General features: G+C 56.4%; 1 long non-coding RNA gene across 1 annotated transcript; it reads right to left on the bottom strand.

Moving 5' to 3' along the window:
* Positions 1-5,765: 5,765 nt before the first annotated feature.
* LOC147376692 (uncharacterized) lies at positions 5,766-9,158 on the bottom strand. Its single transcript, XR_015161136.1, has 2 exons — positions 7,568-9,158; positions 5,766-6,274 (listed from the first exon to the last, which is right to left on the bottom strand). It is a non-coding gene; the product is annotated as an uncharacterized LOC147376692 (long non-coding RNA).
* Positions 9,159-13,573: the final 4,415 nt, after the last annotated feature.

Raw genomic sequence — 13,573 nt, 5'->3', positions numbered from 1 at the left:
CCCTCTATCTTGGCCGCGATGGGACACATCCTTAGAAATGTTCCCCAGGGTTTGAACAGACCAGAGAGAAAGAGCACCCCTGCTTCACAGGGTCACCCACTCCTGCTTCCTCTCTGTCCACCCTGAGTGGAGACAGAATGGGATGAATGTGCCCAACAAGAAGGATTCAGGTTAGACAGCAGGTAGGACTTCCCAGCAATCCCTGGGAGGGAACCTGAGGGAGTGGGGAAACATGGCAAGAAGGACCTGTGCTCTTGGTCTCATTTCCCCCATGACACACCTGTATAAAACATGCTCCCCCAGAGATAGGCCCCCTGGAAAGTGTTGGCAGAGTCCAGAGTGCCAACTCCTTTTAAGCATTCTGCTGCTGCTGCTAAGTCGCTTCAGTCGTGTCCGACTACCACTCCCTAAAAAGTCCTTCCTCCCATCTAACAATCCCTTCATGGAACTATAGCTTGAATCCTAGAATTTTTCTAAATAAAAAGACTTAAGATAACACACATGGTACAATTTCAACAGCACAAAGGGAAAGTATGCCTCTTTCCCCCCGGCTGTTCACAGCCACCCACCTCCTCTCCCAAAAGGCAACCGCTGGTGCCTGCGTCCTCCCTGAGACACTCTGTGTGTTCAAGCACATACGTCTACACATCCTCCTCTTCCATTTAAGCCCTGATCACAGCATTTTTAGCTCCTCTAGACCAGGGCTCCTAGCCTGAGGTCAAGATGAAACTCAGGGGATCCTTGCATCTGCTGAAACTGCACACACAATGCTGGCTAGGCTCCTGGGTATGGTTTCCAGGAAGATATAATGCATTAAGAGGCACCCGGTCTAGCCCAGTTCCTCAACTTACAGAGGAAACTGAGGCCAGAGAGAGGAATGGTGGTGTCCAGGGTCCTCAGCATGGTGGAGGCCCGTCAGGAGAATTCCAGGCTCCTCTAGCCTGCATTCCAAGGAGCCCCACAGTCCCCACAAGGACAGGGTCAAGGAGGGCTGCAGCTCCGAAAGGCAGTTCCACTTGTATCACATGTGGCAAATATAAGGGGCAGAGCCTGGGCTCATCAGGCCGGGCAAAGTGTTTCTGAGGTTCCCAGATCTTTTGGGATCCTTCTGACTGCCCACCCTTGCAAGGACCCACTGCAGCCCTGGTGGTCAGTCCCACGAGGAGGGGTGAAGGGAGACAAGGTCTGGCCTGGGATTAGCACGAAGTCTGGCCTCCCCGTCTTCCTGCATTTGTTTGGACCCTGGAGCCTAAGCATCAACATTCTAGGGCTGGGCTTTCTTAACCTCCAGGTGTTGAGGGCCCTGGGGAGGGCGAGGCAGCCAGTGCCTGACTGGGGCCAGCCCTCTGCTTCCAATAGTGGCCTGGCTCCTGGCTTAGAAGGGAGGCTCCTGGTGAAGGAGCCGGGGCAGGCACGAGGAGTTGGGAGGAAAGACTAGCCTGAGCACAGGAAGGGGAAGCAGGCATTGGTGACAGCAGGTGGGAGAGGAGCCACAGAGGGTAGGATGCCTTTTGGAAACAGAAAGACCCAGACACAGACAGGGGCAGGAAGGGTGGGGAGGGGTCCCTCCCTCAACAGGGATGCCAAGACCGGGGTGGGAGGGTCTAGGCGGACACTGAGGAATGTGCTCTCAGAGTCCCACTGAGCATATGCAGATGAGGCCTGTCTGTATGCAAATGAGACCGTCTATATGCAGATGAGGAAAGAGGGCATTCTCTTCTCAGGGTTACCATAGAGCCCATCCCTACCGCCTTCCCCCAGGCCCCCAGCTGCCAGGCAGCCTGGGAAGAAGCCAGGCCAAGGGATGGAGGGGAGCAACCTGCAATAGAAGGTTAGACTTCAGGAAGAACTTACCAGTGGAAAGTGGCCAGCCCTGGGCAGGGAACTGAAGAGGAAATGGTGGATATAGAGGGGCTGCTGAGAGAGCCAGGCAAAAAAAAAAAAAAGATGGTGGTGGACTGTGAAAGAACATCTCAGTCACCCAGAAACATAGGCAGATGGAAGGAAATTCTGAGAGGGAGGCAGGAGAAAAAAGAACTTCGACTGAGCCTCCACTTTGTGCCAGATCCCCAGGGAGCGTCTTCCACTCACAGTCTCACTGCTCCTGGTGATAACCCTGTGAGGCCGCTCACAGATGTGGCCCAGACAGACCGACACCTCTGGGCCACACAGTTTGCAAGAGGCAGGGCCCTGGGCTGTTCGACTCCACAGCAGACAGCCGCAGCCTTTAGGATCCTCCCAGTCCTTTCTGGCCAGCACTCCTCCTAACCTGAGGGAAACTGAAGGGCCCTGGGGCCTGGGAGCCTGCGCCTGAGTGAAGGGGAGGTCTGGCTGGGTCTCAGGCCCACAGAGGGGCTGCAGAGGGCTGGGAACTTCAGTAGAAGGTAGGGTGGAGCTGTGGAGGGTAACTGAGTGGGCATATAGCAGGAGAGGGACAGCGGAGCAGGGAAGGACGCCAGGTATAACACCGTGGGGGAAACCGAGGCCCACAGAGATTGGGAGGGTCGCCCTCCTCACTCAGCAGATTGAAGTCCAAGCTGGGCCTGAACCCAAGGCACTGGGCCCCCAGCCCAGGGCCCCCTTCCTGGGAATGCAGAGGCTGGGCATGGGGGTGTCTTTGAGAATAGCCTCTCCTCTTCCTCCAGTGGCCCCTGGCCCCCCACATCCAATGGTGTAGCCAAGGCCTTTGTGGGGAAGCTGTGGGGAAGAGAGGCCCCTTGTTGGCCCATTCATCGTGCTGGAGGCTTGGCCAATGCCAGCCCAGGCACCGGCTGGTCTCTCCTTCCTGGGGGTGCCAGCCGGCCCCCACCTACTGCCCCTGCCCGCTCCCCAGCTCTGCCGTTTCCTGGAGCCTCAGGGCTTTGGCCCCGGTCCCGGCTGAAAGATGGCGGGGAGCCCCGGCCCCCGCGCCCCCCGCACCTCGCTTTTCACACGCTGGCACCAGAGCCGTGGGAACGCTGGACGGCAGCTGGGCACCGGTGCCCGGCTCTACCCACCCCCAGCCCGGCCGACCTCAGAGAGGGGAGAGGAACAGGCTGCCCCCAAAAAAAGATCCCTCCAGGATGGGGCCCTAGAAATCCTTAGCACTAATTATGAATCTGGGGACAAACAAGGCATTTGCAAGTCAATTAGTGACAGAACTTTCCCAGGAAAGCGCTTCATCCAGGCTCAACTTCAGACAGGGACACATGCTGGGTCATCTTGTCCCTCCCCCTGCCTCTGCCCTGCTCGAAGCTCAGGGACAGAAGCTGCCCAATGTTCTGCCAGCCCCTGTGTGGCAGAGGGTCCCAGAGCCCCGATGGGCAGGAGAGGCAGGAGGGCAAGGCTGTACTTGCTGAGGTCAGTGAGAGGTCACTAGAGGTCTGACACCAGGAGACACTGTTAGGCCCCTGGCCTCAGTTCCCCCGGGATAGAACCTGGTGGCTCCTGGACAGAATTGCCAAGGAGACAGCTGGCCCGGACAGGGTGGCATGGATGGTGGGTGGAAAAACAGACGTCACTGTAAAAGGGCCAGGGAGAGGTGCTACCCGGAGGACACAAAGAAACCAGGTCAAGAGGAGACCAAGGGAGAGGCAAGTGGTCCTAGGCACCTCAGCGCGTGCCCAGGAAGGAGGGAGGCCCACAACCGAGGGAGGGGGTTCAGCTACACCCACGGGAACTTCAGGCGGACTGGCCGGCCAGCTGGGGCCCCTTCCCATACAGAGGGCGACAGAGCCCATGGGGTGGCTGCTCCCAGGCATGGAGGCCTTTAGCTGGGAGAGGGGCTCTCTGCTGAGAGGACCCCTTAATTGGGGGAAGAGAGTGAGGGAAGGGGCTGTTTGGGCCTCGCCATCTGAGGGAGATTAAGGGATTATAATTAAAATGTGTTTGAGGGACTCCAAGCAGGTGGGTTGGGGCTGGTGCTAACGATCTAATTGCTGCCTTTAGCCGGGGCTTTAGCCAGGGCCTGGCTGCGAGGCTTGGTAATGAGTGGGGGTGTTTTTTCTTCAAGGAGAGTGAGTGAGAAGAGGCGGAGCTGAGGGTCCAGGAGGGGAAGTCTTTCTCTCCACTTTGAACACCTCAGCTCCCAGGGTCGCGTGCCTGGAGAGGCTCCCCCTACTGCTCTCCCTGAGAAACCAAGGGGAAGGCTGCGGCTCAGTGGCGTTCCTGGTAGCCTGGAGAATTTGGGAGCCAGGAGTGAGTGGAGAAGATACTTAGGCCACTACAGAGAGGGGACATTGAGACAGGGGATGGTTAGGGTGTCCTTGGAACAGTTAAACAACATGAACATGAACGGCAGACGTGCTGTGTCAAGCATTGTACAGAACACTCTGTGAATGGACTCACCCTGGTGAGGTCGGTCAGCCCCGCTCGGCTGGAGCAGGGCTCAGCCCCCTAGCTAAGCAGAAGTCAGGGGTCCCACTGGCCAGGGGGGGCTCCTTTCTGGGAAGGGACAGAGGGATAACCTCTCTCTAGACTCTGAGACTTCAGGCTGAGGGGCAAGAGCATGCAGAGTGCAGCCCAAAGACCCCTGACTCTGGGAGTCCAGCCTGCCTGAGGTGGTGCAGACCCCCTCCTGCCTCTTCTGAGGAAAGCCTGTTAGGACACACCAGGTGTCACAGAGCCAAGCTTTCACATATGACGTTCCCTCTACTTGGAAAGCCATTCCTGCTGCTCCATCTCCGCCCTTCTGAGAGATCCTCCTCTCCCCTGCAAACCCTGGATCCCCCGAGAGTTCACCCTCTCCGGCCTCTAAAGTTTTGTGCCTTTAAAATAAAGAAATGGCTTATTCAGAAATAAACCCAATTTAAAATAATAATTATTCCCTCTTTTTTTAAAGGCTTGGGAAGGACAGTGCCTGTGTACATGTTTTAGTCACTCAGTTGTGTCCAGTACTTTGTGACCCCATGGACTGTAGCCCACCAGGCTCCTCTGTTCATGGAATTCTCCAGGCAAGAATACTAGAGTGGGTTGCCATTCCCTTCTCCAAGGGATTTTCCCAACCGAGGGATCGATGGGTCAATCACAACGCAGGTATCCTGCATTGCAGGCAGATTCTTTACGGTCTGAGCCAACAGGGAAGCCTGGGAAGGACAGTGTTTAACCCCAAAGGCCAGAGCATAAGAGAACCCCTGAGACTCCTCCCTGGAGAGGAAAGAGTGGAGCTTCAGTTCCTTTTCTCATCCTCCCTTTCCTCCCACCAGGTTCCTGCCTCCTCCCAGAGCCTGGTCACTCTGCCCTACACACCCCCTGGCCCTCTAAGAGCATTTCAGTGTTGGCCCAGAGAGCGAAAGTGCTCCTCACTGCCGGATGGGCCTCATGGGCAGAGCCCCTGGAGTCTTACTAGCTCTGCACAGGCCAAGTCCCGGAGCCAGCAGCTGCCCCTGTGAACACAGTGAAGGCCTGGCTGCTCTGGCCTGGAGCGCTCTGGGGACTGCTGCTCGCCCTCCTCTGTGCCCGAGGGACTCCTAGCTGTGGTCCCCAATACTCTGCCGTGTGCTCTCTCCCAGGCCACCTTCCCTCTCTGCGCCTCCATGTTCCACCTGGGACATGGATGTATCCCTGCCCTTCCTCCCCCTGTATGGCTGAGCTAAGGATAACGGGGCTCTGGGCACCGGTCTTGGCGTTCTTATCTGAAAAATGGGGATACAAATAGTAGCTGATTGCCAGAGCTGTTGGAGGAATTAAATGAGATAATGTATGTAAAGTGCTTGGTGCGCAGCGGGGCATGAAGCAGGGGCTCATAAATGGTGGCTGTTATTATAGTTATTAAATGGGAGGGACCCTACAGATTGTGCTAGCCTGGGGAAGGGACTCCTCATTATTGCTCTGGCTGGGAATAATGAGGCCTCGTGGTAATAGCCCCTTGCACTCCCAGGCCCCTCTGACAAAAGGACGCAGCGGCTGCGGACGGGCTCGACAAAGTGAGAAGTGAATGGTGCATAATGGGACACTTAGGGGCTTAGCCCGGGCTGGGGGGCACTGGGAAGGACCCTCCGGCTGTGGCTCCAGGTGCTGAAGGACCCCACCGGCCAGAAACCCACACCAATAGTCTGCCGTTTCTCTGCTTCAGTGTGGCTTGGTCAAGAGCCTTCAGCTGCAAACCCAGGTCATCTGGGCTTTTCCTAATATGGACTGAGCGCCTCTAAGTGCCAAGGGCTGCTCTGCATGCCAGGGCACCAGCCTGCACCAACAGACCCCAGGACCTCTGGCTTCATGAGGCTAGTGCGCGAGAACAATATGAATCCAAAAAATAAATAAATAAGCAAAATCCATAGAGACGGTGATGAATGCTCTGGAGAAAAACAGAAAGAGAAAGGGGACATAAGGACTGGAGTCAAGGTGGAGAATTCAACTTAAATAAGGTGCTTCTAGAAGGCCAGATTTTGTTCAGCCTTTTCTTGCGGAAAATGTTAAATAGACGCAAAACTCAACAGACTAGTCTAATGGACCCCCACCTGCCCTTCATTCAGCTTCCACAACTGCCAATCTTGTTTCATCTGCACCTCCGTCTACTCTCTCCCGCCTTCCATGTCACTCTGAAGCAAATGCCAGCCTTCTCCTGTCACGGAGGATGTGATTTGAGCAAAGACCAAAGGAGATGAGGAAGACAGCCACGTGGCCATTTGGGAGGTGAGCATTCTAGGCAGAGTGCTGTGCCTGGGATTCGAAGCTCAGCCCTGCCTCTCCTGGCTGTGTAACCTACAGGAGTCCCCTAACTGCTCTGAACCTCGGTTTTGTCATCTGTGAAATGAAGCTTGTGCCCTCACCCCACAAGGACCTTGTAGGGATGGGATGAGAATCTCCACGAGTGTTTTAAAAAACAGAACAATGCAAGACTTCCCTGGTGGTCCAGCGGCGAAGACTCTAGGCTCCCAGCACAAGGAGCCCAGGCTCAGTCTCTGCCCAGTCATGTCTGACTCTTTGAGACCCCATGGACTGTGGCCCACCAGGCTCCTCTGTCTACGGGATTTTTCAGGCAAGAATACTGGAGTGGGTTGCCAATCTTCCCCACCCAGAGACTGAACCTGTCTCCTGCATTGGTAGGCAGATTCTTCACACTGAGCCACCTGGGAAGCCCAGGTTGGGAGGAGCTCTGGGGGTGATTTCCTGCAGAAGGTTACCCCTGAACTTAGTCTAGCAGGTCACAGTGATGGAGAGGGAGCTTGGACCCAGAGCTGGGCCGTATTTGCTGGCCTACCCCTCACCCCTACCCCCATGGATGGGCCACAGGACCCCAGGCTGCTGGAAACAAGAAAAGGGCCAAAGGCCCGGATGGCCAACTGTTCTCTGAGAGGCTTGGCCCCCTTTAAAGAAACTTACCATCACCTCCACCTCTCTCCCAGGGTGATTATCACCCAAAGTGGCCTTTCCTGGGAGGAACACAAAGAGACCCCCCTATTCCCATCCTCTAGGCAGGATAATGGGCCATTCACACTGAGGGGACCCCAGCCCCACACCTGGCCTCTCAGGCAGCCCCCGACAGCCCCTTTGTCCCAGGCCTGCCCTGCACACGGGTGTCGGTTGTGGTTGTCGGTGGCAGGGATGCCCTAGTCCCCAGCTGGAGCACTCCTGGCCCTTCCCCCACCTCTCCAGCCGCCTGGACTCTGGGCTCCGTTTGGGGGGAACTGGGCTCACCATTCACCCCACACCGCTCACTAGGAATTTCACTCCTCTCGAGAGTCCTTACAGAGCTATGGGAAAATGGGAGGGAATAATTAGGAAAATCATTAGCGTCTCAAGGCCCATCTGAGAGGGATTAAGGGATTAAAAGCCTTCCAACCAATCTCTCCTACTTTAAGGTTGTTGTAGCGGTTTTGTTTTCAGGACCTTTTTTTTCCCTCTCTCTCTCTTCTTTTTTCCTGGGTCGGGGGGAGACTAAAGTCTTGGTGGATTCTTCCTTCAAAAGCTGCAGGAAAAAGTCAAGACATTGAAGTCTGAGGGGAGAAGAATGGGGAAGGGCAGGTGTGTGGGGGAGGGTCCCTTCCCAAGCTCTCCTGGGCCGCTTTGGGTCACTTCTCTGGACATGAGTGGATAGGGGGTGGGGTGGCAGGGGCAGCAGCCAGGCTGGGCTGGAGGGGAAGCCCAGACATGCCTGCTGAGAGCTGACGGGCTCCCTTGGAAGGCCCCTGAGGGGCCTAGCCCTGCCTGCTGGGCCACCTACCTCCTTCTCCAAGTCATGGCTGATGGGGTCCAGTGGAGTCCAAATGGGCCAAGGGTTCCATGTGACGCAGCCTGCTCTGGAAGCCCACGGCTGGAGGCCCAAGAGGAGGCAGAGAGGCAGAAAGGCTGCGTCAACAAAGTTTTTTTACTGTTTGCAGGGAGCAACATATACCGCTGTCTTTGAGCAGCGCAGGGTCCAGTGGGGTGCTTGCGAGCGTGCTAAGTCCCTTCAGCCTTCAGTTGTGTCTGGCTCTGCAACGCTGTGGACTATAGCCCACCAAGCACCTCTACCCATGGGATTCTCCAGGAAAGAATACCGGAGTGGTTTGCCAGGCCCTACTCCAGGGGATTTGTCCAGTCCAGGGATTGAACCTGTGTCTCTTATGTCTCCTGCATTGGCAGGCAAGTTTTTTTTTTGTTTTTTTTGTTTTTTTTGTTTTGTTTTGTTTTGTTTTTTACCGCTAGTACTACCCGGGGAGCCCCTAGTGAGAGTGAGCAGGTAAAAATGAATAGCTTGTTACAACACATTGTGAGGCTGGCTGAAATGTGAAAGGGGTGAGGGGGTCTACAGAGGCAGACCTCATCCAGCCTGGAGGGATTTGGGACAGTTCCCTGGAATGGGTTATTTATTTCTGAGCAGATCCCTAAGGCCTGGCACCTGGTAGTACTCAGCAGCTATGAGGTAAACGTTCCATTAAGATGCGCCATCCCCTTTTATAGGGAGTGTCTCACTGAAGTGGTCCCCCAACCACAGGAGGAGAAATTAAATCCTATATCACTTGGCTTAAGGCAAAGCTGGTATTTGGGTTGCAGGAGGGCAGAGGTGCACATCAGAGGGGCGCATCCCAGCTGTCCCTAGAGTCCTCATGAACTCCATCCTGACCCAGCCCCAAACATTCTGGGGAAGGATACTAGCTAGCATCCTGTGACTCACAAAGTGCACCTCCCCCTCCACCCCCACCACACATGCACAGCTCCATTTCTCTGGAAGGCTCAGCTGACCCCCTCTGAACCCTCTGTACCCACTGACCCTTGCTTTGAAGGCCTGAAGCCCGGTGGGGTAGCTGGTGAAAGGGAGCAGTCCTTCCCAAGATGGAGTCAAGCAGGAGCAATCCCAGAGCCCGCACCTCGCCAATGGTGCGGGTGAGAGATGTTGGTGGCTGCAGCCTGCTACGGTATTAATAGTCGCGTTTATAAATGATCTTAATTAGCAACTGCCAACAAGAAGCCCGGTTCTAATTCCACCAATAATCGAGGCTTGCAGGGCGTGGACAGGAATGCGAGTGAGGGGATGGATGGGATGGATGGCTGGCAGACCCTGTGTGTAGCTTGCAGATGCCTTGCATCTGTGGAGTGCAGCTACCACAGGGGCCAGCCAGTGGCTGGAGAGATGGGAAGGAGGGGGACCCTGCCCCCCACCGGCTTCCACACCAGGGTTCCTTGACCCCCCACAGTGCAGCCTCCTCAGATGGTGTTGGGACAAAATGAAGCGTGAGGAATTGCGGGGAGGAGGGGAGTCCTCTGTCTGTGCCTTCAGAGCCAGATCCAGACAGCAGACTGTGGGATGGAGGCGAGCCTGTAAAGGCCCGAGTGAAATGAGCTAGAAGGGGATTGGGAACAAGCCCCACAGTGTCCGGGAGCCACATTCCTTGCTCTGGGGAGATGGATGGTGCTAAGCTGAGAAGGAGGGGACACTGGGGTGGGGGTGGTGGGGGCAGCTTCTCTAGCTGAGGGCTCTCTTACTGAGAAGAGCAGGGGAGGAAAAGCTAATTTAAGAATCCAGCCTATGTCCTGGCACAACAAAGCCCACTTCCTCTCTCAGCCTCAGAGCCAAGCGGGGTCTGCTTGGATCCTGCCCAGGGACCTATCCGAAGACCATCCAGAACAGTCCCAGGGAGCCCTGGAAATCCAGGCTGAAGAGAGAGAGCGCCACCTTCAGGGCAGAGAGTGTCTGGGCAAGCCTCTCTGGGGACCACCTGCAAAGGGAAAAGAGGGAGGGTCAAGGGGGGAAGGATGTGTTCTGGGGTCCGGCAAGGGGAGGCTCTAGCCGGGTGTGGAGACAAGTGAGGGCTTGGTTTGGCTTCTTTCAGAGGTGGCATCTGGGGGTCCTCAGAGTCTGGGCAGCCCCAAGTCAGAATGCTTTAAAGGGTTCCAGGTTGGAGCAGAGACCCAGTGAAGAGTTGCAAGGGAGCCTACTTCCAAGGGCTTCCCTGGTGGTTCAGTCAGTAAGGAGTCTGCCTGCTGTGCAGGAGACTGCCTGCAATGTAGGAGGCCTAGGTTCAATCCCTGAATCAGGGACAATCCCCTCGAGAAGGAAATGGCAACCCATTGCTGTATTCTTTCTTGCCTGGAAATCCCAAAGACAGAGGAGCCTGGTGGGCTACACCCCCTGGGGTCACAAAAGAGCCAGACACAATTTAGCGACTAAATCACCACCACTTTCAAAGGCAGAGAGCAGAGGTGGACAGAACTCTTGACTGCTTCCCTAGCACAGTGAAATGCCCCAGCTCCCAGCCCACATCCCTTAACCCTGCCTCAAACTCCCCTCTTATCTAATATTCTCTCAAATGCTCTCCCAGGAGGCCAGGCTCCACTGCCTGCACCCCACTTCTGCCTCCCCAGAAAGGAGTTGCCATGCATGTTGTACCTGGATCCTCACAGAGGCCAGGAAGACAGAAGAGCCCCAGGACAAACCAGGAATGAACAGGCCTCTGAGGCAGCCCTATAACCCCTGCTTCCCACAAGACCCCCTGCCCTACCATCATCTTCTTCCTCTTCCTCTCTCAATTTTCTCCTGCCTTGTGTGCATGTGTTAGTCGCTCAGTCATGTCTGACTCTTTGTGACCCCGTGGACTGCAGCCCACTAGGCTCCTCTGTTCATGGACTTCTCCAGGCAAGTATACTGGAGTGGGTTACCATTTCCTTCTCCAGGATCTTCTTTGACCTGGGCATCAAACCCGGGTCTCCGGCATCGCATCATGAGCAGATTCTTCACCGTTTGAGCCACCAGGGAAACCTGCCTTACTGGGACTGAAAACCTGAACTTCCCCGGTCAGTTCTCATTTTGCTGTTGCTCCAGTTGATTTTGCCACCTCAAACCTTATGAGTCCCAGAAACATCACTGCTTGAAGGGCCCAGGCACCATTTCTGAAATAGCTCTCACCCTAGGGGCATCAGTTGTCGACCCTGAGCCTGTTCGGGAATTTAGGAAAGGTGAAATCAGGTCCTGCACCTTGCAGAGTTGAAAGTCCATTTACTGGAGCTCAGCCTGCAAACACCCAAGAGCCAGGGCCAAGTTCCCAGCTAAAATGGACTCTGCTCCAAGCACAGAGTCTCTTGCTCACTGTCCAGATATTTTCCTCCAGTGCCGAACAGTGCAGTGTGTTAGGTGGACGCAGTCTCCTGGGCTGCAGGGAGAGGAACACACTCTTTCACCTGTGGGAGGGAATTTTGTGTGGCACCACCGTCGCTGAACCTCTAGTCACTGGAGAAGTTTCAGGCCTGCATGGCTGGCATTTCTCCCATAAAAGGTGGGCCTTCTTAACTGGTAGCAGCAGAAGGAAGCAGGAAAGCAGCCTGGACTCAGCCTGGGGCTCACCTTGTCCAATAACCTGTTTTGGGGAAACCATGAGTATTTCTCTCAAGGTTCTAGAAGGAAACTGGCTCCAGAGACAACCCAGATCAATGTCATGTGAAAAAATGATGGAGATGGGGAGGGCAGTTAACAGGTAAGGAGAATGGGAAGAGCAGAAACTCTAGGTTAGGTTTAGCCTTCAGGATACAGGGGCTCAGAGAAATGAACTGGTTTGTGCAGGCCATCAAGCTAGTGAGCAGGGGAGCCAAGTTGGGGGCCCACCACAGTCTGACCCTAGAGTTAAGGCTCTTTGGAGAGAGGAGTAGGAGTGGAGGGACAGGTGACCACCCCTTCCTTGCGCCAAGGCCTGATTTTGCTCGTCTTCTGCCTTCCTCCTGGAGCTGGCGGGCTCCGATGGGCGATCAGACAGCCGCACCGAGACAATGGCACTCTGTCCCGGGCGGGCGCTCCGGGACGATAGCTCATCCCTATGCAGGGGCCGCCTCCCCCACCCGGGCCTGGCCGCCAGCCCCTTTCAGGCGGTGGAAGACGCGGCGGCGGCAGAGGGGGATTCTCACAGGCCGTTGGACATTTGCATAGCCCGCTCGCCCGCCCGGAGACATTGGCCCGCATTGTTCCCGGGAGGCGGCGGCGGCGGGCGCACGGGCCGCGGCGCGCGGGGCGGCGCGGCGGACCCGGCTGGGAGTGGGCGGGAGGGCCAGACAAAGGAGACGGGGCGCGCAGAGCCGGGCGGCGGCGGGTGGGGGACATCCTGACGGTGGGAGAGAAATATCGGGGTGAGGTAGGGGGAGCACGGCTGCCGAGTTAGTCTGTCCCGGGACCACCACCACCCCCCACTTCGGACACCCACGCCGTGTCTAATTCCTCCTCGAGCTGGGGCCACCGTGCGCCGTGATTTGAATCCCAATAGCGGGGCATCTCAGGCCTTTCCCAGGCTGCGCAGGTTCGGAGGGCGGGGTCCTCCAGGGGTCACAGGAGCAGCTCGGAGCTCCTGGCCTGGGGGTGGTGAAGGGACGGGTCTGGCCACACAGGCACAGAAGCACCCTGAGGTCCATGGGGAACCTTGGGCCTCTCCCCCAGATGTCTGGCCCGGAAGCCCTGTTATCGGCCACACATACTCCAAAACAGTGACCACCTCCAGAAACCCTTCCCTAAGGGTTCTGACCTTGCTGGCTTGACACTGACCCCCAGCTCAGCCGGTCTTCCCCATCAGTGGGGCCCTGGGAGGCAAGCAGGGGCTCAGGGTCCTCGTCCATCATTGTCCCCAGAACTCGGGCACTGGGGCTGGACAGACAAGAGTTCATGAGTGGGCAAGTGTCTGATTGTCCTGCATTGAGAGTAATAATGGTGGTGATCAGAGGGGCTGTCCCTGAGGGGCAGAGGCCTCATTGTCCTGAAGGGGTAAGGAAGGAGCCCCCTTGGCCCCTGTCCCCGCCATCTCCTTGACCTGCTCATTGTCACCCTGTTGACCCAGCCTGAATGGATGGGCCACCGAGTGCGGGGGACCGATGGTGCTGAGCTAGGGGCTACAGGAAAGATGGGGGAGGGGCTCAGTTGCAGGGCAGCAGAGAGGCTGCTAGGATACCCTAGGGGCTAGGACATTTCTTGCCCTCTGAGCTATCTGCCTGAAAGCAGTGATGGAGGAGCACTCCATACCCAAACTGCAAATGATGATGGTTCAGTCCTTCACTCGGACTGAATGATCTATGGACTGCCCACCGGGGTGCTGGGCACCAGAGGAAGAGCTATGGGAGGGAGAGGAGGAAATGTAGAGTGAAAAAACAAGGGCCTGGTTTCGCAGAGTTCAGCCCTGGACAGAGTCCCTTGAGCCATGAA

Source organism: Bos grunniens, chromosome 3, assembly GCF_055505025.1.
Source record: "Bos grunniens cultivar Pamir isolate PY7600 chromosome 3, Bosgru_T2T1.0, whole genome shotgun sequence".
Taxonomy (NCBI): domain Eukaryota; kingdom Metazoa; phylum Chordata; class Mammalia; order Artiodactyla; family Bovidae; genus Bos; species Bos grunniens.
Note: the sequence above shows the minus strand (reverse complement) of the source record. Positions and strands in the feature narration are given on the sequence as shown.